Source organism: Myxocyprinus asiaticus, chromosome 38 (genome assembly GCF_019703515.2).
Source record: "Myxocyprinus asiaticus isolate MX2 ecotype Aquarium Trade chromosome 38, UBuf_Myxa_2, whole genome shotgun sequence".
In the NCBI taxonomy this organism is placed as follows: domain Eukaryota; kingdom Metazoa; phylum Chordata; class Actinopteri; order Cypriniformes; family Catostomidae; genus Myxocyprinus; species Myxocyprinus asiaticus.
In genome coordinates this window covers 6,176,021-6,203,966 of record NC_059381.1, presented here as the reverse complement: position 1 = coordinate 6,203,966, position 27,946 = coordinate 6,176,021, and the positions used below count along the sequence as shown (strand labels likewise).

Below are 27,946 nucleotides of genomic sequence, written 5' to 3'. Positions count from 1 at the left end.
TTAAAAACACATCCACGCACAAAAGCCAGAACTTGAAACGACACTTAATGCTCAAGCAAGCCTAATTTTAACTGCAGCGTGACTGTTCTGTGAAATGAACGTCTCCCGAACAGAAATTCAAAAATCATAATTTTTCATATGAATCTGCTAAAGAGGTCTATAACACCTGGGAAATCTATCTAATAATATTTGCAATTTAAATGTTGCTTGCAATAAATTTCATTTCGTCAGGGTGCACGGTTATGCTGCGTTCCATGCAAGTTGGATGTGGGATATTCCTACTTGATATCTCCGAACATAAATGCATTACATTCCCCGATATTCAGAACTGCAATGCCCCCGTTAGCTTAGTAGATGTTTGACTCTCATTAGAGATGTCTCCTAGCAACCTAACTGATAAACATTGCTGCAGTGCTAGCAATCGTGCTTCAGGTGTACGATTAACAAAAGAGATTATAATGTATTATACACCTGTTTCTGCAAGCGTTTGTTAAACAAGATTTAATATCATTTTTATCGATATAACTTAAAGTGAATGTTTATCACTTACTTTGTATATCTCCCTGAGTGTGAACATGTTTGTGTGACATCATGCCCCTGCATCTCGGCGAAATTGGAGTTGAGAATATCTGCAGGAGCCTACAAGTTGTAATTCTAACTTCAAGATGGATTCCATTGCACTTTTCCTAGTAGGAAGTTGTCAAATCCGACTTTCTGAGTTGAATGGAATGCAGCACTTCTTTTCAAAACTTGATCTGACACTGAATGCTCCAGCAGCCTAATTTACACTTAGAAAACTCCTGATGTTGCTATAATAATGCAAAAAGCTCTTACCAATTTGCTTGAAGTGAAAATCAGTCCTCCTTTCATGATTAATAAATTAAGCAATCACACGGTCACGCAGAACATCTCAGGTTTGTAAATCCATAAGGATCTCTTTCTCAATGGTGATAGCGGCAGTAATGACAGTCGACTCATCAGTAAGATCTCGCACTCTTCGCTTTCAAATTACGTCACTTAAAGCGTGATTGCGTCACTCAAGGCCAACTAGAAGGCCTCGACTGGGACATATCCTAAATATCACACCCACCAAGAACAAATAAATCAATCTGATTGGCTGATGAATCTGACAATCTGACTTTAGTTGCCCATTCATTTGCACTGTTGAGGGATTCTGTAGAAATTCTGAAGGCCTGAAGGGGTGGAGCTCAAACTCATGCACTGCTTCGGCTTCAGGCTTTGGGCATGTAATTTGTGAAACAGTTGTCATGCTTCACTTGTAAGCATCAAGGAATAAATTCTGACTGGATAAACTTTTTGTTTTTCTCTATTTGTTTGTAAATTAATTAAGAGTGGAAAGCGATTAAAAATACATAGACAAAAAGGTGATTGAGAATGAAAGGATGAAAAATATTTATTTATTTGGCATGTTAGGCCTGCAGAGAAGGCTTTGCTCGCCCTGAGAATTCGCCACTGCCAGCAAATCAGTGTTATGTTTCTAAATATCATTTTCTGCGTAGATCATCAGTTCACCATATTTGGATAGTTTCCGTAAATATATGTATGGTTAACCCAGATGCCTGTAAGCCTGTAAAGATTACATCATTTGCATATGCCTATAATTATATTTGTTTCTGAAATCTAAGTTCGAGGTTAGATCCTCAACTCATTTTCTGTTTCTATCTTTGCATTTGGAAATTTGTCTTCAGTAAACTCCCTCTCTATTTATTGAAACTTCAACTTTGACTCCTGGTCTTGTATTGTTCATACTGTTCTCATTACTGGGTATAACTGCATTCCCCTACATGGATAACAATAACCTGTAATACACTTCCCTTGTCTCATTCCAAACCCTGATGTTTTCTTTATTCCCTGGTACACCAAAATTATTTTCTATTGCTCAAGCCAACTCATATGATTTCGCCATCTCATACTATTTTTGTCATCACTTGTCATGGGATTGGATAAGAGTTTAGGAGCCAGTTTTAGCAAGTGAACAAATGTCATTGCAATCAAATATGGCAAGCATTCAGGCAGATAAGGAAAGAGAGAGGTTAAATAAAACATATTCACACAATTTCAAGGATGAAACTGCCATTTTTTATAATGTCCAGTGAGTTAAATGCTGTCTGTGACAACAAAGTATATAATACCATGATACAGTGCCATTACCCGCTACCAGTTCAACATAATTGAAGTTGCCTGCATGCAACAGGGCAAAAAGGCATGGTAGTGACTGTAATGAGCTGATCGCAATGGCATTTGCTTAATTACTGTCAACAGTGTTAAGGCAGACAACTAAGAACAAAGTACCATTAAATGTTTAGTTTGTTTAAAAAGTTCCAAGACATGAAGTCATAAAGTCAGGCCAATTGACTCGAAGAAACAGTCTATTTTGCAGACACCTGCTGGTTTACATTGCTGTCAATCACCAGCTGACCCCCAAGAGTGGCTGACAGCAGGAGAGGGGAGGGATCGATGACTTGAGCTGATACTGAGTAATTAGCTAAACCACTGGAATCAAAATGACTATTGAACGATGGAAGCATCTGTCTGACCACAGAAAGAGCATGAGATTTTTTACAACATCTCACACCAAGAGACAGGCTGTCAGATGTAATCACTCAGTAGTTAGTTTTCATGCTTTCTGTTTGATTTGATTATGGTTACTAAGATAGTAGACCTCAGTCTGTGGTTGGAGTAAGAAGCCAAATATGTCCTATACTGTACAAAATAAAATTGTACACTGTTCATTCTCAGCTGGTGGGAAGAGTTTTCTCAATTTTTGCATTTTATTATTTCCATTTAGCATTATTTTTCCCTGCTGTCTGTGACCCTAACAAAATAGACGTGTGACCTATTTTTGGGTTGCGATCCACCATAGCCAGTACTATACATTTTGTATTCCCTATAGCTAATGTATTCAATGTACCCTATTTTATATATACCCTATATAATATATAGATTTTACTGTTTTAGCCTTGTTCCAGACCCATACTTTCAATATGAAACAATAAAAATCCATTTTAAAAATACAAAATTATTACATGTTTAAAACTATGAGAATCTAAACAAAGAGAGAAATAAACAAACCATTTCAATATTTATAGTGTGAAAATTATCTCTATCCCACAGTTGCGGCATCATTTCCACCACACCAAACTAAATTTGCACTGTACAAATTATTGCAATCAATAAAAACATCAAACTGACCAAATAGCCATGTGCCATATGTTGTTGGAAAGCTCTCAAAAGGTAGAATACAACCGTCCTATTTGTTTTACTTGCTTTTTTTTTTTTTTTTTTTTTTTGGTTATTAGACAAAAATATAGTGAGTAATAGCTAAGTATACGTCTTTGACAATTATGTTGGTGTAGCTTATTTGCTGCATTTTTGCTTATAACTTCACGAGAAATAAACGGAACATAACATATCACATACCATTATTTAGAGGAGGTGATTATCTTTCAAAGGAGCCCACAATTTAATGGATCCATAGATCTTTAGATAATCCACATGAAGCACAATTTTACATATGGCCACCAGGAGATGGCGCCAAGTAAATGAATGATGCAGACTCAATGAGTCAAATGGCACTCATTCTGTGAAATCTCATTACTAAAAATCATGTCTCCCTGCTATGCATACCTTTAGTCATTGTTGTGTTTGCATGTGTAATTAGTTGTTATGTACAATTATTATGTATTATTTGTTTTGAGACGTTTTTGGACATTATGATCATTTTTATTTTTATAATGTTATAACTTTTGATTGCTCAAAAATTTTCTCAGATACAGTTCACGTGATTGGGAACAAAACAAAAGCTGTTTTTCGGAGCCACCTTATTTACACCCAGAGATATATAATGTCAAATAAGAAAAATAAGGGGGAAAAAAAGTTTTTGGCTCACTTTTTAATTTTTTTGTGATTATACAGCAGTTTCTTAGGCTGAGAGTCTCAGAATGTATCATAATCTGTATCATTAAAAAAATCTGAAAAGTTTTCTTTACAATGATACCAAACACTTGACCCTCCTTGTTGTTGTTTTTTTTTTTTTTTTTTTTTTTGCTTTTGTCAAGTTATAAGCCTTTAATTTTGGGTATGCCACTAAAACAGGAAATCTTTAAAAGCACCTTCAGAGCTTAAAGGGTTAAACACAAAGCAGAATTTAAGATGTGCTGGGAAGGATACTCTGTTGGGAATTTTGATGACTTTCAGGAAAAAAAAAAAAAATTGGCAAAGGTGACAAAAAAGTCTTTAAAAAAATCCACAGTGCCCAAAGCCCATATATTCACCATGCCCTGTCATTTAAGTAACGTCATATATGCACTTGATTTACCCTATACAGGCTCATTATACTTTGTACAGAATAAACATGTCTTCTATTTGTACTCTCAATCTCTAGATACTCATTATACAATCTAAAAGAAACATGTAATGCAACATATAATGTTATTACAATAAAGATTTAATGTAATGTAGACTCATTATATCCTGTATAGACCCAATACAGTCTGTCCATCAAATTTCCTTCAGTCCACTCCAACAGTTAACTCAGTAGTACTACATTAAAATTACCCTCACCAGGTTGTGTGTAGCCAGCCATAACTGTTTAACTAAAAAAAAAAAAAAAACACTCTGTATTTGTACCCCCTGCGTACCCCACCTCTAAACTACAGCGGTGGCAGTGAGCAAGACACTCAGGCAGTAATGAAGCGGTGTGTCATGTGGAGATGTAATTACCTCCCTCTCCTGCTGGGTGTGCACTTCCTGGGTGAGAGGAAAGATGAATCGCCAGAGTGGGAAAGCGCTGAACCATCAAAAGTTTAATTCACCCAGCGTAGCCCCCCTCTCCTCTCTGCTGGCTGCTTTGGGGAGGGTAATGGTTTGGGCAGGCTTTTAGCAAGCTGATAAATGATGAGTGTAGTTTTTGGTGCTCAGGATCTGGGAGATGTGTTTGTTCTGTACTCATCTGTTTATGTATGTGTGTGTGCTCAAACTACATGCTGGGAGTTATTAAGTCACTAGACGCATGGAAAGACACAAAAGATAGTGGAGGGAGGAGATTGAAGGATGACATGAGGGACCAGGGGTCAAAGTAGAGCAGAAATTAGAAAACGACAAGGTAAAGGCAGAGGAAATGAAGGGAGTGGCCAAAGAAACAAAAAGCGATGAGATTTTACACTTTTCCACCAAAATGGTGCTGCTGAAACTCTCTCAGAATGAACCCAGGTTTCGAGAGCCAAACAATGACGTATCAGACTTATTTTACTACATAACTGCCCAAAAACAAAGATGACACATGGCTGTCTTTGTTAACGTGTCCTACTTCTGTTTTGAGCATATAATTGAACTTCCAATGTAATTTAAAGCTGAAGTTTGTCATTTTTTTCCAGTGTCATCTATAACCTCCTGAGACCTGAGCGTGACTGCTGTATGCATTTTCCATTTCCCTTTTTGATTTTGTACCTAGTAGCACCTAATAAACAAGCAAAGTTTTCCTAAAAATTGATGTCCACATATGTGGACAGCAGGACTAAGTTGTGAAATTTTAAATAATACCACGCTATAGAAAGTCAGATTTTTGTCATCAAATTGTTTATTATGTTTCCAGGATTGTTGGTTATTCATGTTTTTGAGATGTTACATGAGAAATTAGCATAATTAATTAGCATCATCCAGTCATTGCCAACCGTGTTAAAATAAAATTAAACATTATAAATTCTGAATCTATGTACTGATTACCATTGTCCCATGTCTGCCAAACATGCTGAGTGGTCAAAAACATCATCTGCAGCCTGAAACTGAACCTTTGGTCAGATTTTAGTGGTGAGTGCATGCAGCTGCATAGAGAGCTATAGGGTGCTCTCTTGCTCCCTATTTAGTGAATGACTTAACCTCCAGTGTGCTGTATATCTGCACTGGTCTCGGAACAGTTCAAAATGCACCTTATTTTCATCCTAACTCCATGAATTCAGTGGTCGTAGCTTGCCAAATGTAGTGGAAGGGGTGGAGTTACCTGGCCACAAAGCTGGCCTGACAAAACAATTGTTGTTAAAAGCGAATGTGGCAACTAGCGAAACTTCTGCGAAGACAGCACCTTATAAATGTGAGTTGATTCTCAAATACACAGAACAATATTTTTAAAGTCACAGAGCCATAGTGTTACACTTTTTGGGAAAGTCAGCCTACCTATGGTTTGCTTATCCTTGTACAACCCCGTGTCCACATGCGTGGATATTGTATTTTGGCTTTGCTATACACAATGCATAATTTAAATCAATTTAAACCGACTAAATACTGTTCACAACACTTTAGACTGTCATTTAAGGGTTAAAATTCTGCACTCCATTATTTTGGTTGAAGGAGTGCATCATCCAGGTACTCAGTACACTTTTTGTTGCACTTTCAGTGTATACATATTACTCACACTACAAAATGGAGTAGAATAGCGCAGAAGTGTGGGGTTTGGGATGCATCAACAGTCTGTAGGTGTACACTGTGTGATTATCTGTTTGGTAAACCAATGGAAGGAAAAGCTGTTTGAAAACAACCATTATATTTGCAATTTCATTTGGGGATGCTAGAGCAGAATGGCTCCAGATTGGGCACTATTGGTGGAAAAATGGTAAAAGAGAAAGACAGATCAAAAAGGAGAAAGACAAAAAAGAAATGTGTAAAAAAGAGAAGGCAGGTGGGGGGTTATCTGGCCAGTGGGTGGAGATCAATTTTCCAACAGCCTATCAGTCAGACGGCTCTACCGTATTCTGCTGATTGCACACTTTCAGCTCAAGTCAACCTATTTTCAAGTTCTCAGTGTGTGCGTATGTGTGTATGTGCAGCGGGCACTCATAACCACAGGTCTGGAGTGAGCTAGGATCTGTCACAATGCTTTATTTCCTGAGCTGGTTAGTGAGGACTCACAGCCAAGAAAGGGACAGAGAAAGAGCGAGTGAGCTCTCAGGTGAGGGTATCCAGGTCTGCTGTTGTTCGCTCAGGGAGAAGGAGGTGGCAGAAAGCCGGTTGTGTCAATGCATTATGCATTAGAGTCTGTGCTCGACTGACAGCCCCTCCGCCACCCTCAGCTCTAACAGGGCCGCCGCTAATCAAAGACGACACATCCGAATGTCCAGACACACACACACAGAAATTTACTAATCAAAAAGTGTATTTCCTAGAGGCTGTCTCCCAGGAGAAATCCGACGGGGAGAAATTGGAATAATTTATTAGCTTACAAGTTTTGGTTGACAGTTAGCCCGGGGCTATTTATCTCAGTAATAGAGAACGTCTCCAATGTGGCAAAATTGACCAAATCAAACAGCTTTGATCAGAAAATGAATCTGGAAAGCCTGTCTGTCTTTGCGCACCCCTCGAGAAAAGCGAGAAACAAACAAATCCACATAAAAAGAGAAAAGTAGACAGGGAGGGAGAGAGAGGGACTATATAAAACAGTTTCTCACATTTTCAAGGGAAAAAAACTGTCACAGATGATAACCAGTGAGTTAAATACATTCTATGACAAAGTAACACTGAGCCACGGTGGTGCCGTGACCCGGCTATATTTATTTCAACCTGTCATTTAGTTTGACTAGAAGATTTGCTGAATGCAGTGGCCCTTGTTATTTTTTGTGGTAATCAACATTATGCCACAAATAATGTTGATTGAGTTTAACGGAATATTCCTTTATATATTATATTATATTATATTATATTATATTATCCATTTATATATATATTCTATTTTATAAATTCTATAAAGATGTTTGGTCTTTAACCCTTAGAGACGCACTGTAGCAGAATTGCAACATTTGTTAAAATCATTTAAATAATACCTATATATATATATATATATATATATATACATTTTTCTTTTTTTTTTTTCTTTTTAATGGTTTTAATACACATAGTAACAGTAGCTGACACTCGGAACTGTATAAAAATTAAAAAAACGTTGAATGTCAAAGGTTGCTGAAGTCACACAAGATTCACCCCCAACAAACTATGCTGAAATATAAAGATATTTATCATCAGTGAGTGTCATCACTTTCAAGGAGGAAAAGAAAATATATCATAAATATCAATGCTTGGGTCTCTGAGGTTAAGTACCTTCAGTGTAGTTTTTTAAACTGTTTGTAGCTAACTATTTTTTCAAAAGTATAATTTGACTGTAGTTGAACGACTTTAGTTTGTGAGTCACTTTTAGCTACTGTTTCAAATTAGCTTCCCAAATACTGATGAGAACACTTTGTTTTACTAAGAACTACATGCAACTAAAAAGCTAAAGGGTTTTCTTGTTTCTCTTCCTTCTATTTTGATCACACAAGAAAGTAAAGTTTTGAATAAATATTAACACACGTCCATGGTCGTCTGTGAACCATTTGGACAGAAAACAGCATGTGACAACCTTCAGACACGCGCCACGGGCTTCACTTGTGAAGGACACACGGAGCAAAGGGGAACAAATTCGGGTCGAGCACCACAACAAACCGCCATGGCAACTGCTTTTGATAACATCACACCCAGCCTCTATACATGGACACGCTCATTTGCGCGGGAGATTGACGGTTCAAAGGGTCTTGATTTTGACACTGAAAAGGAACAAATATTCTCACATGTTGATTTAGTTTAATTAGAGATCCGTGCTTTGATGCATGGATGTCAGTAGCGGATTGATGTTGCATCAAGTGAAGTTTAATGCGTCTCACTCAAGATGACCACACATACATCATACACAATCGAAAATAAGTTTGTGTAGGCCTACTGATGGAATGAAACCTTTAAACGCCATGTCCCTCATAAACACGGACACTTCTGTCATCTTGGTTTGACATTTCATTGCTCACATGATCCTAACATCATTCTCTGAAAATGTGAAACAATATGCACTGTAATGTCAATTGGTTCTTAGGTTTAGCATGGGGTTCAGGGTTCTTGAGTTGGTTATATGATTCTTTGGCGATTAAAAACATTCTTGATGGTACGTCATTGGTTCTTCAGATTGGCGTAATGGTTTCTGGGTTCTTTAAGGCACCATTACACAGATGCTTTTCTAAATAACTAGAGAATAAAAAGTTATCTATGGAACTTAAAAACGTTCTCCAATGAAATCAGATTGTAAAACATTTTTTTTTAAATATATTTTTCAAAACCAGTTCAGCTCAAATAACAGCTTTTTTTGACATATACATACTGATTACTGCACAAAATAGAGTTACAGTGATGCATTTAAAATGGAAGTGAATGGGGCCAGTCCATAAACACTAAAATACACATATTTTCAAAAGTATCGCCACAAGATTAAACATTATACATGTTAACATGATTTAGTGTGATAAAATCACTTACTGACCATATCTGTGTACAATTATATCCAATTCTGGGGATTACAGTGTTTCGTCATCATGGCTATGAATTTATAATATTGGATATAAATTTATACAGAAAAGGTTAGCAAGTGATTTTATCACACTAAAATCATGTTAACACGTATAATGTAATCTTGTTGCTATACTTTTGAAACCTTGTGTATTTTAGTGTTTATGGACAGGCCCAAATCACTCCATTGTAAGGCCCTCACTGTAACCACAATCTTTGCTTTTTTCAAAATTTTGAAAACAATTTTTTTCGTGGAATATCAACAAATGAGCTTATTTGATTGAGCTTAACTTGTATTGAATCCGATATATTCATTTCTCTATTTCTTATTCCTTGTTATTTACCAGTACTTGACTGTGCACCATTTTAAGTAGCTATATTGATGTTTTTGATTGTATTTGTTTTGATGGTGTTTGTGTTCATGTGCTTAGTAGACCCTGTTGTCTGCCCCTGACCTTCACTAAGACAAATTCGTTGTGTATCTAATATCTGGCGAAGTTCTAAAGTTCTTTCTGATGATTTAATTGGTGAACTACTCATCAAATTGCATAAAGTATGACTTGGAAGCTATCATCACTTAGGCGCATACAAAACCCCTCACCCGCTGCCAGCATGGTAAAATTTTTCACCTTGTGCAGACTGCTTTTTAAACTATTTGGATTTGTGCCGACAGTTACCTCCTCAAAGTCTCTAAAGTACCAAAGCTCTGCTTAATTAGTATGCATTTTCAATTAACAGCCTTAATAGGCGGCAGATTGATCACATCCCCCGTTTCAAGGCTGAACAGAGGCGAAAGCTGGAATGATATTTCCCTTGCCCACTCTCACTTACAAACAGCAACAAAAATTTCCATTATAAATAACAACTTGACTATACTGCTATAAACTGTAACACTGAGTAAAGTATATCAGTAACAACAACAACAACAACATGCTTAATACTAATACTACTAATATTGACTCTGCTGATATAGGGTTACTTCATCAAAATGTTTTAAAACTGACATTATTTAATCACCCTTATGTTGATCCAAACTCTTATGACACACAAAAGGAGATTTTATGCAGAATGTTAGCCTCAGTCACCATCCACTTTCATTGAATCTTTTTCTGATTCAATTTAAGTCAGTGGTGACGGAGGCTAACATTCTGCCTAAAGTCTCTTTTTGTGTTCCAAATAAAAAAAAAATTCATAGGAGAGGGGGATTAAATGATGACAGAATTTGCATTTTTGTGTGACCGTTATGCCATCTCAGATGTGTATGACTTTCTTCCTTCTGCTGAACACAAACAAAGATTTTAAGAAGATAAATATCTTCTTTGTAGGTCCAGACAATGCAAGTGAATGGTGACCAGAACCCCAAAAGCTCCAAAAAGCAGATAAAGGCAGCATAAAAGCAATCCATACGACTCCAGTGGTTTAATCCATGTCTTCAGAAGGGATCCAGTTGTTTTAGGGTGAGAACATACAAAAATGCAACTCCTTTTTCACTTAACATCTTGTTATTGCAGTATCTAGGCACGATCATAATTTCAAGCTTGATTACACTTCCTAGCGCTTGACTAGCTAGGAAGTATAATCGAGCTTGAAATTATGATCGTCATGGAGACTGCTGTCAAGATGTAAACTGAAAAAAAAAGAGTTATATTTTGGTCTGTTCTAACCTAGAACCAACTGGATTGCTTCAGAAGATGGATTAAACCACTGGAGTTGTATGGATTACTTTTATGCAGCCTTTATTTCCTTTGTGGAGCTTTTGGACTTCTGGTCACAGTTCACTTGCATTGACTGGAGATAATCTTCTTAAAATCTTTGTGTTCAGCAGAAGTAAGAAAGTCATACACATCTGGGATGGCATGAGGGTGAGTAAATGATGAGAGAATTTTCATTTTTGGGTGAACTATTTCTTTAAACCAACTTAAGGTGGTTTGCTGGTCTTAGCCGGTCACCAAGCTAGTTTCCTCTGGTTGGGCTGGTCTGTTTTGATGATTTTAGAAAGGGGTTTGGGCACTTGTCAGCTGGTCAGGATTGGATACCATCTGGCAGACCAGCTAAACTAACTGAACACCAGCTCGGCCAGGATGGGATACCAGCTAAATTGAATTTATTGTAGTGGTAGTAGTTATCCTTAAAACCCTTAGGAATAATAATAATGATAATAAATAAATAAATAGTGCATTGTGAAGCTGAGAAATTCGGTCTGAAATACTTCAATGAGAGCAGTATTAAAAGCACACTCAACTAAAATCGCATTTGAGCCAAAGTGCGGCCATTCATCAGCCAAATGAGCCTCATGTTTCGAGCATGCATTCATTTTCAGGACATTGTTTAATTGCACTGTTTTACATAAAAGTCGCTGAGTGGAGGAAGAGAGCGTGATTTTCACTTACTCTCACCAAACTGTGTCGTCGTTCATCACTCGAACTCATCACAACTCTCAGGGAGCGCTGGTTTCATTAAAAGAAACACAAAAACATCGAGTTGCTGATGGCATGTGGTGTTGTGAAGATGGATTGACGGATACGTTGATGAGAAGATCTGAGACACTGTCTAAGAGAGCAAAAGACAGATTAGAAATGGACAAAATGTGACATTAAATATCCTAAAATTGAGTATGTCTGCAGGAATAACAAACGGCTCTTTATTCATTTCCGTCTGAATATCGTAGAAGAATTACACTGTTCTGAAACATACGTGCAACTGAGCCCACAATTGTATATTATTCTGTTCCTCTGCATTGTAGTTGCATAAGTGTGTTACAAGACATTAACTAAGTCATTGACTAATTTGGGGCCTATTTATTTATATAGACTATTTAGTTATTTATAATTGTTTTATTTATGTATGATCTACACTTATGCGGCCTACATTACGCTAATATGTAAGTCAATATCTCGAGTTACTGAGATTGTGACCGACCATTAAATTAAAGTTAGACAAACGATGCTCTTTTGAACAAAACAACGGTCACCAATTCAAACGTCTTTTTACTTTGGAATGAAGACTTCATTAAGATACCCAATATTTAAAGAGAAATTGAGATTATATGGGTCGTTGACAAATTAATTAGGTTGAAAGAGATGATAAAAGTGACAAAGTTTTAAAAATGTATTTTTAAAACACGTTCATAGAAATGTAATCTTTGTGTCCATGTTTCTTTTTTTACATTTATAAAATATTGATTTAATGACTTTAAAAATGTCAGATGGTTTAACCATCAATTAAAAGGTATTAAAATACCTTCCTTGCACCCTCAATACACATGGGTGTACACTACTTAATTATTAATTTTAAAAAAATAAAAAAATCTACAAATATTATGAATTTTTGAGTCACAAATATCATGAAGTTTTCTTTTTACTCCATTAGACCTGAACAAATGTATGCCTTTTCATACAAATTTAAATAATATCTGATATTTTTAACAAACTTCACAGTCATTAAAGGTATAGTTCACTCAAAACTGAAAATTCTCTCATTTTTCACTTACCCTGATGCCATCCCAGATATGTGTGACTGTCTTTCTTCAGCAGAACACAAATCAAGATTTTTAGAGGAAGATAGAGCTCTGTCAGTTCCTTATAGTGGAAGTACATGGGTGCCAGCACATTGACGGTCAAAAAGTCATATTTAGGCAGCAATATAGTAATTCACATGACTCCAGTTGATCAGCGAATATCTTCTGAAGCAAACTGATTTATCTGTGTAAAAAATAATTCGATAATTAAAACTTTATTAGCTTTTAAAAAGCACTTCCTTCCAGCAGCTGACGCAAAGTGTGACGTAAGCGCGTCAGCGAGTTCACACGAGAATTCGGCCATTTCAAACTGCATCAGAGCCCTGGATGGAAGCGCCGATTTAAAGTTAAAAAAAATTTAATTATCGACTTCTTACATAAATGCATCGATTCACTTCAGAAGACATTCACTGATCGACTGGAGTCACATGGATTACTTTATTGCTGCCTAAATGTGACTTTTGGACCGTCAAAGTGCTGGCACCCATGTACTTCCATTATAAGGACCTGACAGAGCTTTATCTTCTTCTAAAAATCTTAATTTGTGTTCTACTGTAGAAAGACAGTCATGCACAACTGGGATGGCATCAGGGTAAGTGAATAATGAGAGAATTTTCATTTTGGGTGAACTGTCCCTTTAAGGTCTAAAGGGGTCCTCTCTGTTTTATAGATGTTTTGTCACATGACAGCAGAAGGGCTATCTGCATGTTGCTACACACTCTCACGGGGAAATCATAAGGATTCATACGACTTTTCTAAATTTGGCTAATTCGTATGATATTGTACGACTGCATTCCTATGAATTCCTACAACTTTATCTACAGCCAATGACGTCGCTGGACATCATTTCCATCTAATATGCAACAATGACTTGCTTCTGTCACACACAACAGCTTCCTATCATGTTTACACACTCTACTGATCGGTTAAGTTTAGATAAGGGGTTTGGGAAAGGGCATAATATTAATAAGCATGTCCTTAACACCTTGCATTAGACATCCGGGCATTTGCACGTCATGAAATCGTACAAATTTATATAAACGAATTCGTATGAAATCATACGAAATAGCCAGCTTGTTGGCATACTGGTAACACCACCTGCTGTGACTTTGTGGAGTCAAGTTTTTCCAATATTAATAATACTTTAAAGCAAAACTGATTAATTGCTTTTTTAAATAATAACAACAATATGAAAATGTTGATCCATATCCATAGACATTCATTTCTTTATTTTGAATACAAGCTTTTAATGGGACTTTTTTCAAGGTCTCCGGACGGTTACACAGACATGTTTGACTTTAAACCCCAGAAAACATTACTATGAACTAAGAAATTGAAAACATGTTCACCATAGAGGTGTATTCAAGTTACTGGCATTTTTAATGTATTTTTCATAACATCGTCATTGCACATGCTTATATGACCGTTCGTGTTCTATATTAAAAGGAACCCGCTGTCCAAGGTGCTGAAATCTACAACAGACTTACTCTCTGCAGCTTCCAAAGTTTTAATCTGTATAAATTAATGCATTAGACTGTTTGCTTATTTGAATAAACACCGATACAAATCATTAGATTAATTACTTGGCCTGCTGATTACAACTTATGCATCAAAATGCACTTAATTTTCATTAGGAGGTATAAAATTAGATGATTATTATATTAATTAAGATGATTACAAACAATTATCCTTCCCGAGCACCCGCGGTCCTGCAAACTAGGTCAGTTTGATGATGTATTATTTCTGTACGGAGCCATTCCCCCTGCCCTTGTTTCAGCATGGAAATCCACAATAAAACCACACTGCTGTAGACTATAAGGGCAAACAAAATGATGGCCAAATATTTTCTTTGTTCTTCAAGAGGGCTGTTTCTGTGGTCGTATTGGGCCACTGGTGTTTGGTTGTTTTCAAACACGAGAACAGAGTGCTGAATCCATTATGTGGCTGGGGCCAAAGACACACGTCTGATGTCCGAGCAGTTCACGACTCGTAATACACCGGGCAGAATGTGCTGAGAATTCGAGGGAAACTGTGGAATTGAAGAGTCACAAATAATAAGCGTCACCCAGGACAGTGACCGGAGAGAATGGCCTGCTCTCGCTTTATGTCTGTCTGAGAGTTGGAGAAAAGCACTGCAATATAAAACACTCTATTCCACAATAAACATGATTTTAATGACAAAATGGTATGCATATTTAGAGCAATTTATAAAATTAGTATTTATTATAATATTTAATTAATTCATTGTATTTTTCATTTTATATGGTATCTATTTAATTAAAAATAAGTAGGCTATGAATTCTAATAGATAAAATGCATATAGCCATCTCATTAGCTCATTAAGTGAAGGCATAGATGTTAAAGAAAAGCGATGTGTTTGTAACCATCGTTGGGTGTAATCTGATTACAAAATACTTAGTTACTGTAATCTAATTACTTTTAGTTAAAATATACATTCTTGCAATCAGATTACAATTAGTGACTTTTGAATTAAATTGACTTTTAAGTACTTTACTTGGCTTGCACATATTTCTAAAATATGTATTTAGAATACATTTAAACCACTAATACTGTTCATTCGAATGGCTGTTTGTGTTTCTGTGACAGCTTAAGTGATAACAACAATGCACAAGGAAGATATACAGACATCATTTTGAAATAATTAAGCAGAAAACACTTTCTGTGAAAAGTGTTTTAGAAAATAACTTAAAAGTAATTAGTAAAATAAGTAGGCCTACTTTTTCCATGAAGTTATCAGTAAAGTAGTGTGTTTACAGTTTTAGAGAAGAAATTAGTCAATTGTAGGGGATTTCTATTTTCGTACCCAACACTGTTGTAACATTTATAGGCCTGTGTGTTTGGATTTGTGCAAGTCCTGTGAGAAGAGAGACATTTTACAAACAATTACCAACCATAGTTAGGCCTGCTACACTTGTTGCTACAAGTCAAACAGTGTAAGAAGTTTTCTGAATTTATATAATTTAATTTATGTTTTTATGATAGTAGTGTCTAAATACCAATTTACCACTGTTGTATTGTAATTGCCAGTGTAGCAATAGTTATAGTGTGGTATTTTGTTAAACAATTGTTACAATGATACATTTTGCATATAGAGACAGAATTTCATTATCTGTTCGTTTCGGATGTCTGAAAGCAAATACCAAAGACACCCCAACAAAACCAATTGCAAACCCCACACCATGTATGTAAGCGCTCCAGCTGCATCACTGCATTTCAAGCCTGTTTTCAGCACGCTGATGTATATTTCATTGTCCCTGGCCTAATTTTGATTTATCGTCCATCCATAAATTAGAAAAATATGTTTTAGAATTCCACCTTGCGGAAAAGCTGCGCGTGATGCCGGGGGATTGGACGATATTTAAGATGTCAGAGATACATATTGGATTAGCGCACTTTGTTCGCGCGCAATAGCAGGTGTTTAATCACGGCTGATGCGCGCGCTGAAATGCTTTAGGACAGGCCCGGCCCGGAACGGAAGCAGCGTTCCCCGGGACTGCGATAAATCACAGCCAAAAGCAACTAACATGCCCCCCTCCCACCAAAACACACACATACACAAACATATACACGTCTTCCAAAAGCAGACAACCAACCCTAAATGTGTGGTTGCATATAAGTATTCTCGGTTGCACAGGTCACCTGGTGAAGAGAGGGTGATGCATGTAAAATCAGGAGACAAAAAGAGTGTTTTATAAAATGTGTAATTAATTCAATTAAACGATCAATATTTGGTGAAGTACAGAAAGAGAGCTAGATATGATATATTAGAGGTTCTAGCATTTAGATAGGCTACGCGTGTAACAACGTATATAATCAAATAAAAACCTAAGGAATCTGAGCAATTAACATTTGGGTGATTAGGTGAACATTTATATTATTGCTACTTGCAGTAGGCCTACATAATTTGCATTTCTCCTTATAAAGTTTCATTTGAATTTGCCTGATGTTGACAGACAAAAACAGGATATGTGTATAAGTGGCATACAGTAGGTGTGAAATCATAAGTAGCTTAAGCTTCTCTGGACTTTAATTCAACTGAAATTAACACTGCTTACTTGCAAGGTCACAGCACAAAAATATGGTCCGAGATTATATAGATTGAGATGCATTTGCACTACTTTTAATATAAACCTTAAAATTTCACACACAATTAAGGTATATAATATTTTGGTAACACTATATTTAAAGGGATTCATTTGTAACTTATAAGGGCAACTTTCATCCAATACTTGCCATATTGGGAGAATTTTAACTTAAATATAAATGCTTAATACCCTTTTTCATACTTGTCTTAATCAAAAACATGAAATGCCCATTTCATGATTTATGTCACAATGTAACAAAAATAGATGATCATAGTGAGTTTAAAAGGAGGGATCAGGTTATTTTGATAAAGTCCACTTTGTGTTTATATTAATTACTGCAATGTCTTGACTCACTTGTGTTGTCACTTTACTTGTCAGTTGATTCTCAAATAATGATGCTGCTCCAAGTGGTGACCCTCCCAATTTATCTAATCCTAGTGAAGCCCTCTGTAAAAACAGTTTTCAGGACTTTATGCTCATTCACAGCATATTTCATATATTAAAGCCTGATTAAACCATACTGAACATTTATGTCCAGGTTTCTAATGTTGACAACTCCTTAATCAATGATTCACAGCTGTCCACTTAGTACATTTTCATTGGTTACTAATATTGAATAAGTGTTAAGCATTTATAACATGTGAGGTAAAATGGTTAACTATTTTTTATGCATGTTGTTATAACTGTATATTAATAAATTATAATACATTTGTAGACTAATTACTTGTCATCAATAGCTTACTAATGTTGAATAAGTGTTATTAAGCACTTATAACATGAGGTAAAATGGCTTACTATTTGGCAGGTATGGCACAGAAGTCATCCTTTTTATACATGTTGTTATAACAGCATATCAATAAATTATAATACATTTGTAAAAAAATTACTTGTCATTAATGAACCCTTTAAAAGTTTACTAATGTAGAATACATGTTATTAAGCATTTATAACATGAGTAAAATGGCTCACTATTTGGCAGGTATGGTATGAAAGGCATCCTTTTTATGCATGTTGCTATATCAGCATATAAATAAATTATAATACATTTGTAAAAAAAAATTAAAAATACTTGCCATTAATGAACCCCTTTATAGGTTACTAATGTAGACTAAGTGTTATTAAGCATTTATAACATGAGGTAAAATGGCTCACTATTTGGCATGTATGGCACAAAAGTCCTCCTTTTTATGCATGTTGTTATAACCGCATATTGATAAATTATAAAACATTTTTAAACAAATTACTTGTCATTAATGAACCCTTTTATAGGTTTCTAATGTTGAATAACTGTTATTAAGCATTTATAACGAGGTAAATGGCTCACAATTTGGCACAAAAATCAACCTTTGTATGCATGTTGTTATAACCGCATATGAATAAACTATAATACATTTGTAAATGAAGGGAACATTAATGTACGGTCACAGCCATCTCAGTGCATTTAATCTCAAACTAATAAATACAAGCTTTCTTTGAAGCATTTAATCTTCACATGGTCTCCATTTGACATGTTGACATCACCTATTTTTCTTTAAGTGCATTATCATTAATGCATGCTATACAGGCAAGAAGAATCTAAATAGTCTGATATACCAATCAATCTCCAACAGCTTGAACAAAAGTTTTTCAGAGAGTAAATGGACGCCAAACTAATTTAGATTATAGATTTAGACTTTCAAAAAAGTTATTCGTTCTGGTGAAGGCTGTCATCATCAACCTCATCACAATCATCATTATCATCTCCTGTTTAATTATACTCCTGTTGACGCTGCTTTGCCAAAGCACAGTTATGTGCATCAAAAACAAAGCTGTTCATTTTCCTAGCCTTGCAGAATTATGGAATCAAGATGCCTAACTATGCATTAGTCTATGTGTGTGTGTGTATGTATGTGTGTGTGTGTATGTATGTGTGTGTGTGTGTGTGTGTGTGTGTGTGTGTGTGTGTGTGTTGTAAAAGAGGGAGAGGGAGAGAGGGAGAGAGGGAGAGAGAGAGAGAGAGAGAGAGAGAGAGAGAGACGTTTAGGAGAGCAAACATTTTCAAGGTCATCCGGTGAACTGGAACGAGCTTGGAGAGATGCACAGCGAAAACGGCGCGTTTTGACACGAGCGCGAGGTTTGATTAAAAGGTAAAGTAATGGGTTTAAACACGCAGCGCGCGCGGCGCGCCAGACTCTGTTGGCTTTTCGCAAATTACTTAACGGTGCAGTGATGGAAATAAGATTGTAATGTTTGGTAATGGAAAAAAAGCTCCATATTCCTTTTTTTCTGGCCTTCTTGTTTTCTGACATACACAAAATAAATTACCCAGGCTAATAGGCATGGCGCGTGGAATTTTCCCCCCTCGCACCTTCTCAGGGAATTCAAACGTGTTCCTCGCGGTTTCATTTTACATTCGTTATCTCACGCAATATTGGTTGGAATGATGAAACATCAAACACCTAATGTAACATTAACAGTACTGACTGCTGAGACAAATAGCTCACACAAAAAGCCCCAAAAGTAACTCAACCTTGAACATAGTACCTCTGCTGCCTGCGCGCGCCAGGCCTTTAATATGCCTAATAGTGAAAATCAGGGGCAAAAAAACAGCCACCGCAAAGCAGAACAAATGGGGGATTGCAAAACTCAAATCAAATATGATTTAAAGATACCTGATGTGGTACAAAGAAATCGTGCTCATATTAGTCAACACATAACAAACACCTAATCATGCATCTCTGCGCGCGGGAACAGTGTGAAGCAGGCCCGCAAAGCCTTTTAGAATGGCAGATAAACAACAAAATTTAGAGGTTGTGAACTGAATTTATTCTAGTGAATATTTCTCAGGGTGGGCTTATTTTAATATAAATAGAATTTCTATATAAATAGATAATATTTTACTATAGCGGGACATTTTGTCAAAATAGGATCCTGTCGTTAAATAGCCTAATAAAGGCTTTTCATCAATTGTTAACAGTAAAACCATAAAGCACAAAACAATTTACAAATGTGAAAAAAATAAAAAATATATCAAAACATTGTTTTAATATAAAAAACATCGTAATTAATACATTGTATAAATTAGCAAACAAAACACGTGACAACCTGGCATATGAAAATTAGCTTTATCAAAACAAAGTTCAACCTTTCAATTAAAATCAACCTTCAATTTACCCTTGTCTAAAGAAAAAAAAAAAAATCACAAACAATATTCTAATTAGCCTATTTTTGAACTTTGAAAACCAACCTACCAATCCGTTGCTAGAAAAAAAACAAGTGTTTGTGTAATTGGACTTTTGCCTCCAAACCTAATTGTTACTGAGATAAGGCCCTTGTGAAAACTTGCCCGGGTGAATTTTGTTAGGCCACCACACTGACCAATAATAACGATCAAGTGTCATTTGCACAAGCAACAAGAGCTTCAGAGGGTGATAGCGCCATTAAAGAGCGATCAGAATACAGCAATTAAACTGACATTACACTCGCCCGGTGCTGTCTATAGGTGTCCACCGTTTATCCAGGAACCACCTCCTCTTAATTGCCTCCTAATTCCGCGTGTCAGATCCGTGTTCCCCGCTGTCCTGCGCGGTGGTCGCATGTGTCTCACCGTTCTTAGCTCCGAGGCGTTACTCAACTCAATGACACAAGGCAAATTGCGTTTAATAAATGAGCTTAATGGATCACGCGATTGGATTGTGAGCGCAATGCTTCCTCTGGTTAGGCAAAACATTTATATCCAGTTGTAAGTGTTTCCTTCGCATTTGTGTGGGGGGTTTAAACCGTGCAGACGGGTTATGTCTCTCAACCTACGATTTAAACTCATTATGAAGCAGGTGAGAGCAATACAGGAGCATGAAAACTGATTTAGGGTAATCATGGGCACAACACTGTCAGTGTGCTTCAGTCAAACCAATCACAGATCTCAGGAGATATCCAATCTATAGGTACTATTCTACACTACACTCTACTATAGCCTACTATATTTATAATAACTTTACTGTACTTTGTACATTGTAACTACACCATACTGTACTGTATACTATGCATTTCACTATATGCAGAGCTGTAATCTAAGCAATGGTAGCTATACTTTTAAGAAGCTAAAATATAAGTAGTAACTATAGATTAGTTTCATAATTTTGATGACTTCACCATTATTCTCTAAGATGGACTTCAAAGACATTAGTCATTCATCTTACAGTTCATAAAAAAATCTATTTTTTTTTAAACACTGGACCTTAACACTTACTTAGTTTACTAATCTTAAACCATGACTTACACTGCACATAAATAACTAATATTGGCATTATATTCATGATGGTTAGCCAGAGGGGAACTGGCCTCCACAGTGAGCTTGGTTTCTCCCATGGTTATTTTTCTCCATTAACCAACATCTTTAGACTTTAGTGTTCCTTGCCACAGTCGCCTTCGGCTTGCTCACTGGGGTTCTAAATACAATTATTATTTAATTATTTAATTTTTATACACAATTTACAATCATATTTAATCAAACTACACAATGATCACTCTATGACTTTATAGATGTTGCAGTTTCATTTTCTGTTAATGCATGATTTTCTGTAAAGCTGCTTTGAAACGATGTTTGTTGTGAAAAGCACTATACAAAAAAAAAAAAAAAAAAAGCAGGCCTAATAATAATAAATGAATAGGTGTCTCCAAATTTTGACTGGCATATATTACTATTCCATACTACTGTATACTATATTAAAGGCCTAGTATACTATGCTGTACTGTACTACACTATACTATAAGCCTATTATACTATGTTGTACTATGCTGCTGTACTATACCATTACTATAAGCTTATAATACTATGCTGTATTATACTATAATAAAATAAATTAACCAAAATTATTTTGATGACTTGTCCTTCTAAAATGTGGATGACGGCAAGGCTAATAATAATAAATAAATAGATATGTCCATACTTTTGACTGATATACTATACTAAATTATATTATACCATACTATAAGCCTATTATATTATGCTGTATATATACTATACTAAAATAAATTGACCAAAATAATTTTGATGACATCACTAATATTCTAAAATGTGGAAAACAGCAGGGCTAATAATAATAAATGAATAGGTGGGTCCTTTTGACTGATATACAATACTTTACTATACAGTATACTATATGCCTAATATTCTATGCTGTACTCTACTATAAGCCTGGTGTACAATGTTTTATAAAATTTATGGATTTTTCCCCTTTTTTCACCCAATTTGGAATGCCCAATTCCCAGTGCACTTTTAAGTCCTTGTGGTCGCGTAGTGATTCGCCAGCGAACTGGCGAACTCCAGGGGTGGTAGCCAGCGTCTTTTACCACTGAGCTACCCAGGCCCCCTCTGGTGTACAATGTTGAACTTTACTATTAAGCATATTATACTGTGTTGTACTATACACTCACTGAGCCCTTTATTAGGAACACCTGTACACCTACTTATTCATGTGATTATCTAATCAGCCAGCCGTGTGGCAGCAGTGGAATGGATAAAATCATGCTGATATGGGTCAGGAGCTTCAGATAATGTTCACATTAACCATCAGAATGGAGAAAACATGTGATCTCAGTGATTTAGACCGTAGCATGATTGTTGGTGCCATATGGGCTGGTTTGAGTATTTCTGTAACTGCTGAATTTACTCAAAATGGTGCCAAAACCAAAAAACATCCAGTGAGCGTCAGTTCTGCGGACAGAAAGGCCTTGTTGATGAGAGAAGTTAACGGAGAATGGCCAGACTGCTTCGAGCTGACAGAAAGGCTATGGTAACTCAGATAACCACTCTGTAGTGAGCAGAATATAGCATCTCAGAATGCACAACACGTCGAACCTTGAGGTGGATGGGCTACAACGGCAGAAGACCACGTCAGGCACTTTATTAGGACCATAATGTTCCTAATAAAGTGCGCAGTGAGTGTACTATGTTGCACTATCCTATAATATGTTGTACTACACTATTATTATAAGCCTACTATATTATGATTGACCAAAATAAATTGTGCCTATGTATTTCTTTGCAAAACTGCAAAACACACATGAAAACTTTGAAACTCCTTTAATACTGTTTAAAAGCATCCCATCTTATCTAACCTAATGAAGTTGGTAGTTGATCGACAGAATGCCCAGAATGTGCAGAGCTAGGAAATAGAGCTGTTCAGCTTGTAGTCCAAAAACCCGGAAGATTATCCACCATAGGTTCCCTCGTGATTTTTCTATGGGTTTTTATAATCAGGTTTTTGAACTTATGAGTAAAATACGGTCTGTAGTAAACATTAATTGACGATACATGGCTGTAGTGAATTACATACTTTTTTTTTAAAACACACAGCGGCTTCAAAATTCACGTTTGAGGTATGACTGTGTGTCATTTATGTTAATGTCCATGTATCATCAAGTAATGTTTACCACAGATCTTATTTTACTCATAAATTCAAAACCCCATTATAAAAATCTAAACCCATCCTGAGGGAACCCATGGTGAATTAGTCTTCCGGGTTCACCTACAAATTGACGTCATGGCTGAAATGCTCTATAGGCAATGGGATGGCTATACTTTAAAGAAGTGAAAATATAAGATATGAGAAGTAACTTTCTTGGTCACTATACCATAATCCCATTAGTGTTAATTAGTGTAGTAGTTTCATAGTTTGGTTGACTTTACTAATATTCCAAAATGTGGAATGCCAAATAATAATTAATGAATAGGTATGTCCAAACAATTGACTGGTAGGCATATGCTATATACTTCACTATACAATCCTACTCAAATTTTTTGCAAGGAACATTGTCCCATATGTTACTGATCTGCACCAGAGCAGAGTCACCGTCAAACGCCCTGGTGTGGCCATGTGGATAATCTCTAATCTTGCATGCTCACCTAATCGGAAATGCAAGAGAAATGTCAAAGAGATAGAGGCATAACTGATGACACCTTCCTATCCCTCTCTCTCTCTCTCTTTTATGGCCACGGCATGTTTGGTTGTGCAAAACAATCTTATCGGACATTATTGATGTTACAGATGTTGTAGTAATCAAATTATCGGTCTGTGAAGGGCCCCCCTCAGTCACCGGCACGCTCGGTGATGAATTACGGTAAAGGTTATCATGCGGCTCTGTTTTATTGCAAGTTTATATGGTAACGCTTGGATGAACGTCTGTAGAGATGCTTGCAATCCGCAGGGCTAGAGGCACAGACTCTCATTGGTGCTTTGTTTGTGTCGGGGGAGGGGTATAAAGGATTTAAACTTTGGGAACATTGTTACCCTACAAACAAAATGATGTAGTTCCTTAATGTGTTACATTAGGCTACTGCTTGTGAACCAATTTATGAATTCAATTCTGAGATCAGTTGGGCCTACAGTGAAGTGGGTTGCAATAAAAATGGTGTTGTTCTATCTTAAAAAGACCCTAAGTGGGACATTGCAATTCATCCCGTATAGGGGTGAAGTACATTTCAATCCAAACCAATGCAGAAAAATGTATCATGAATGTCGTTAAATAAATATTCTGGATTTAATATAAGTTAAGCTCAACTGACAGAATTTGTGGCATAATGCTGATTACCACAAAAATGTATTTCAAGTTCCTTTTATTCTTAAAGAAAAAAAAAAAAAGCAGTGAGGCACTTCCAATGGAAGTGAATGGGGCCAATCTGTAAACGTTAAAATACTCACTGTTTCAAAAGTATAGCCACAAGACGTAAACAATATGCATGTTAACATGATTTCAGTGTGATAAATTCACTTACTAACCTTTTCTGTGTAAAGTTAAAGCCAATTTTACAACTTCATTGCCATGACGATGTTACGCCTTAAACCTTAAAACGACCGTAAAAAAGATTTACACAACTTTACAGCTCAAATAATACACAAGTTTTGACAGAATTAATGTGTGCTTTTATAAAATTATATAAACCCTCCAAATATTGGCCCTAATTAACTTCCATTGTAAGTGTTTCACTGTAACCTTGATTTTTAAAGAAAAGGAGGTAAGATTCGAAATTATTTGTTATGGTATTCAACATTAAGCCACAAATGAAGTCACAAATAAGTTGAACTTGTATTGAACCCGGAATATTCCTTTAAAGAATAAGCAAATGCAATTTGTTTATTCTTTAAAGGAAGAATAACAAGATTTAACAAGAATGCTACCCAACCATGAGCATATACGAAACATGTAGCTTATTTGTATTAACGATAAATGCGTTGGCCAACCATTTTATTCATAAAAATAATTTAAACACCCCAAATTCCCACTACAATAAATGCATTGTCCCTTGCAAATCCACCATTCATGCTTATTAGAGGTACTAGCCTATATGAAAATGGAATGTTGGCCTAACAAATAATTCTATGTATTTAATTTTGAAATAATATCACTCTTAGTAGGACACCTACAATCCCTAAATCAAGCGGTTATAGGATTATCACGCATTACGCGACATTAGGCTCCCACGTGGCCTCACACCCAACGCCCAATGCCCCATCCATTGTGAGCCACCAGTCGCTCGCGCTGACACGCGGGGTTATTTGTTGTCACTCCGCGCACATTAATCCCGCCACAATTAGGTGTCAGCTCGCGCTGTTCTCTGTTTGATGATAGCCTTGGGCGTCTGCAGTGCTCGAGCCCTAATCAGCAGAGTAAACTCGCGCTATATTTCAATTTGGGGAGGCGCTCTTCCGCGCGGAGGGCCCCAGCACGGCAATAAATAAAGCGCCTATTTACGCCACCATCACACAGAGGCATCCAAATACACTTACCACCGGCCCTCTCATCATGGCCCGCATTCAACAACGGCCATAAATCAGCGCTTTTCAAACGCAATTATTAGTGAAGCTATTTACACACACACACACAGCTCAAAAAACTAAATATACACTTCACACTACCCCTGCAGATGAGGAAAAAACAGCCTTTTTTCTTTCCATGAGTATGTTGTAAAAGAAAAGAAAAATATAGGCCTACTGTTAAAAAAAAAAAAAAAAAAAAAAAAAAAATGCTACATTGCTACATCTATTATCTGGTTTGATTCAAGTCAAAAATATTATTTATTATGTCCTATAAATCTATCTGACTAAACACATTTTTTTAGGGTACGGTCAGGTAGAAAAAGCTTTAAAGGAATATTCCGGGTTCAATACAAGTTGAGTTCAAGAGACAGCATTTGTGGCATAATGCTGATTACCACAAAAAAATAAAATAAAATAATAATAAAAAAAATAATAAAAAAATAATTTCAACTCTTTTCTTAAAAAAAAAGCTAAAATCTGGGTTACAGTGATGCACTTACAATGGACTTACAATGGAAGTGAAGGGGGCCAATTTTTGGATGGTTTAAGAGGCAGAAATGTGAAGCTTTAATCTTATAAAAGCACATATTGTTTACATCTTGTGGCTATACTTTTGTATTTTAATGTTTACAGATTGGCCCCATTAACTTCCATTGTAAGTGTCTCACTGTAACCCAGATTTGTCCCTCTTTTCTTTCTTTTTTAAAGAGGGACAGTTTGTGGTAATCAATATTATGCCACAAATGCTGTCGATTGAGCTTACTATGTATTGTACCCTGACAATTGCCTGTTATCACTTTTAACAGTCTGTCTGTCTGTCTGTCTAACTCACTTTCATGCCATCCCAGATGTGCATGACTTTCTTTCTTCTGCTGAACACAAACAAAGATTTTAGAAGAACATTACAGCTCTGTAGGTCCATACAATGCATGTGAATGAAGTTTCAAAATGCACATAAACGCAGCATAAACGTAATCCAGGAGACTCCAGTGGTTAAATCCATACCTTCAGAAGTGATATGATAGGTGTGTGAGAAACAGATCAATATTTATGTTTTTTTTTTTTTAGCCTATAAATTCTCCCCCCTGCCCAGTAGGTGGTGAAGAATGTGAATCACCAAAAACAAAAGAAGAATGTGAAAGTTGAGACTGATAGTAAAAATGAATTAAATATTGATCTGTTTCTCACCCACACTTATCATATCGCTTCTTAAGAAATGGATTTAACCACTGGAGTCGTATGGGTTGTTTTTATGCTGCCTTTATGTGCTTTTTGGAGCTTCAAAATGTTGGTACCTCTTCACTTGCATTGTATGGACCTACAGAGCTGAGATATTCTTCTAAAAATCTTTGTTTGTGTTCAGCAGAAGAAAGAAAGTCATATAAATCTGGGATGGCATGAGGGTCAGTAAATGATGAGAGAATTTTCATTTTGGGTGAACTATCCATTTAAGGTAACAATTGCAGTTTATCACTTTTTACAGTGTATCTAGGCCTATAGAGGAAAAACAATCAATTTCATAGAGTAACACCATTTAAACGTACGTATATACATCTACAAATGTTCATTTGAAAGGTTAACTGAAAGTGTATGTGGGCCTACTTGACACATTAAGGGACCAGAAAGAGACAATTTTCTACATTTAGCTACTGTAAGAACCCCAAATTGCCATTTTTATAATATAGGTCTATTTTATATACACAACGTAAACACGCTGACCAACTATTTTTATTCTTGCAACCAATTTTAAACCTGTGCCACCTTCTAATTTCACAAGGAAGTCACATGGGGAGATTTACTTCTCTTCACCCGGATTACAAATATCTGTTATCATCACTAATCTGGCATTAGATATGCGGCACGGTATAGACTGAATAGCCCAAAACAGCGCTTTTGAAATGTTAAGCAGAGCGTTTTGTCTCTTGTTAGAGTGTTAATTGGGTAAGTGTAGTCCATTTGTGTAATCCCTCAGTTTCTCTGGATCTCTCATCACTTTACTGCTCTAGACGGGAGTGGATTTGCGTGAAGTGGCTTCTGTAATCTCTATTCAAATATCTCCATATGACAACTGCCCGCAATTAGAGCGCTATCACTCTCTATTTGAGCCCTTCATCCGAGATCCGTCAAGGGAGCGCATGGGGCCAAACAAA

At 36.2% G+C, this 27,946-nt stretch overlaps 1 long non-coding RNA gene across 1 annotated transcript in view; it reads right to left on the bottom strand.

The window, feature by feature from the left end:
* The window catches only part of LOC127429290 (uncharacterized), a 44,150-nt gene that overhangs the window by 566 nt on the left and 15,638 nt on the right, over window positions 1-27,946 (bottom strand). The window lies entirely within an intron of this gene.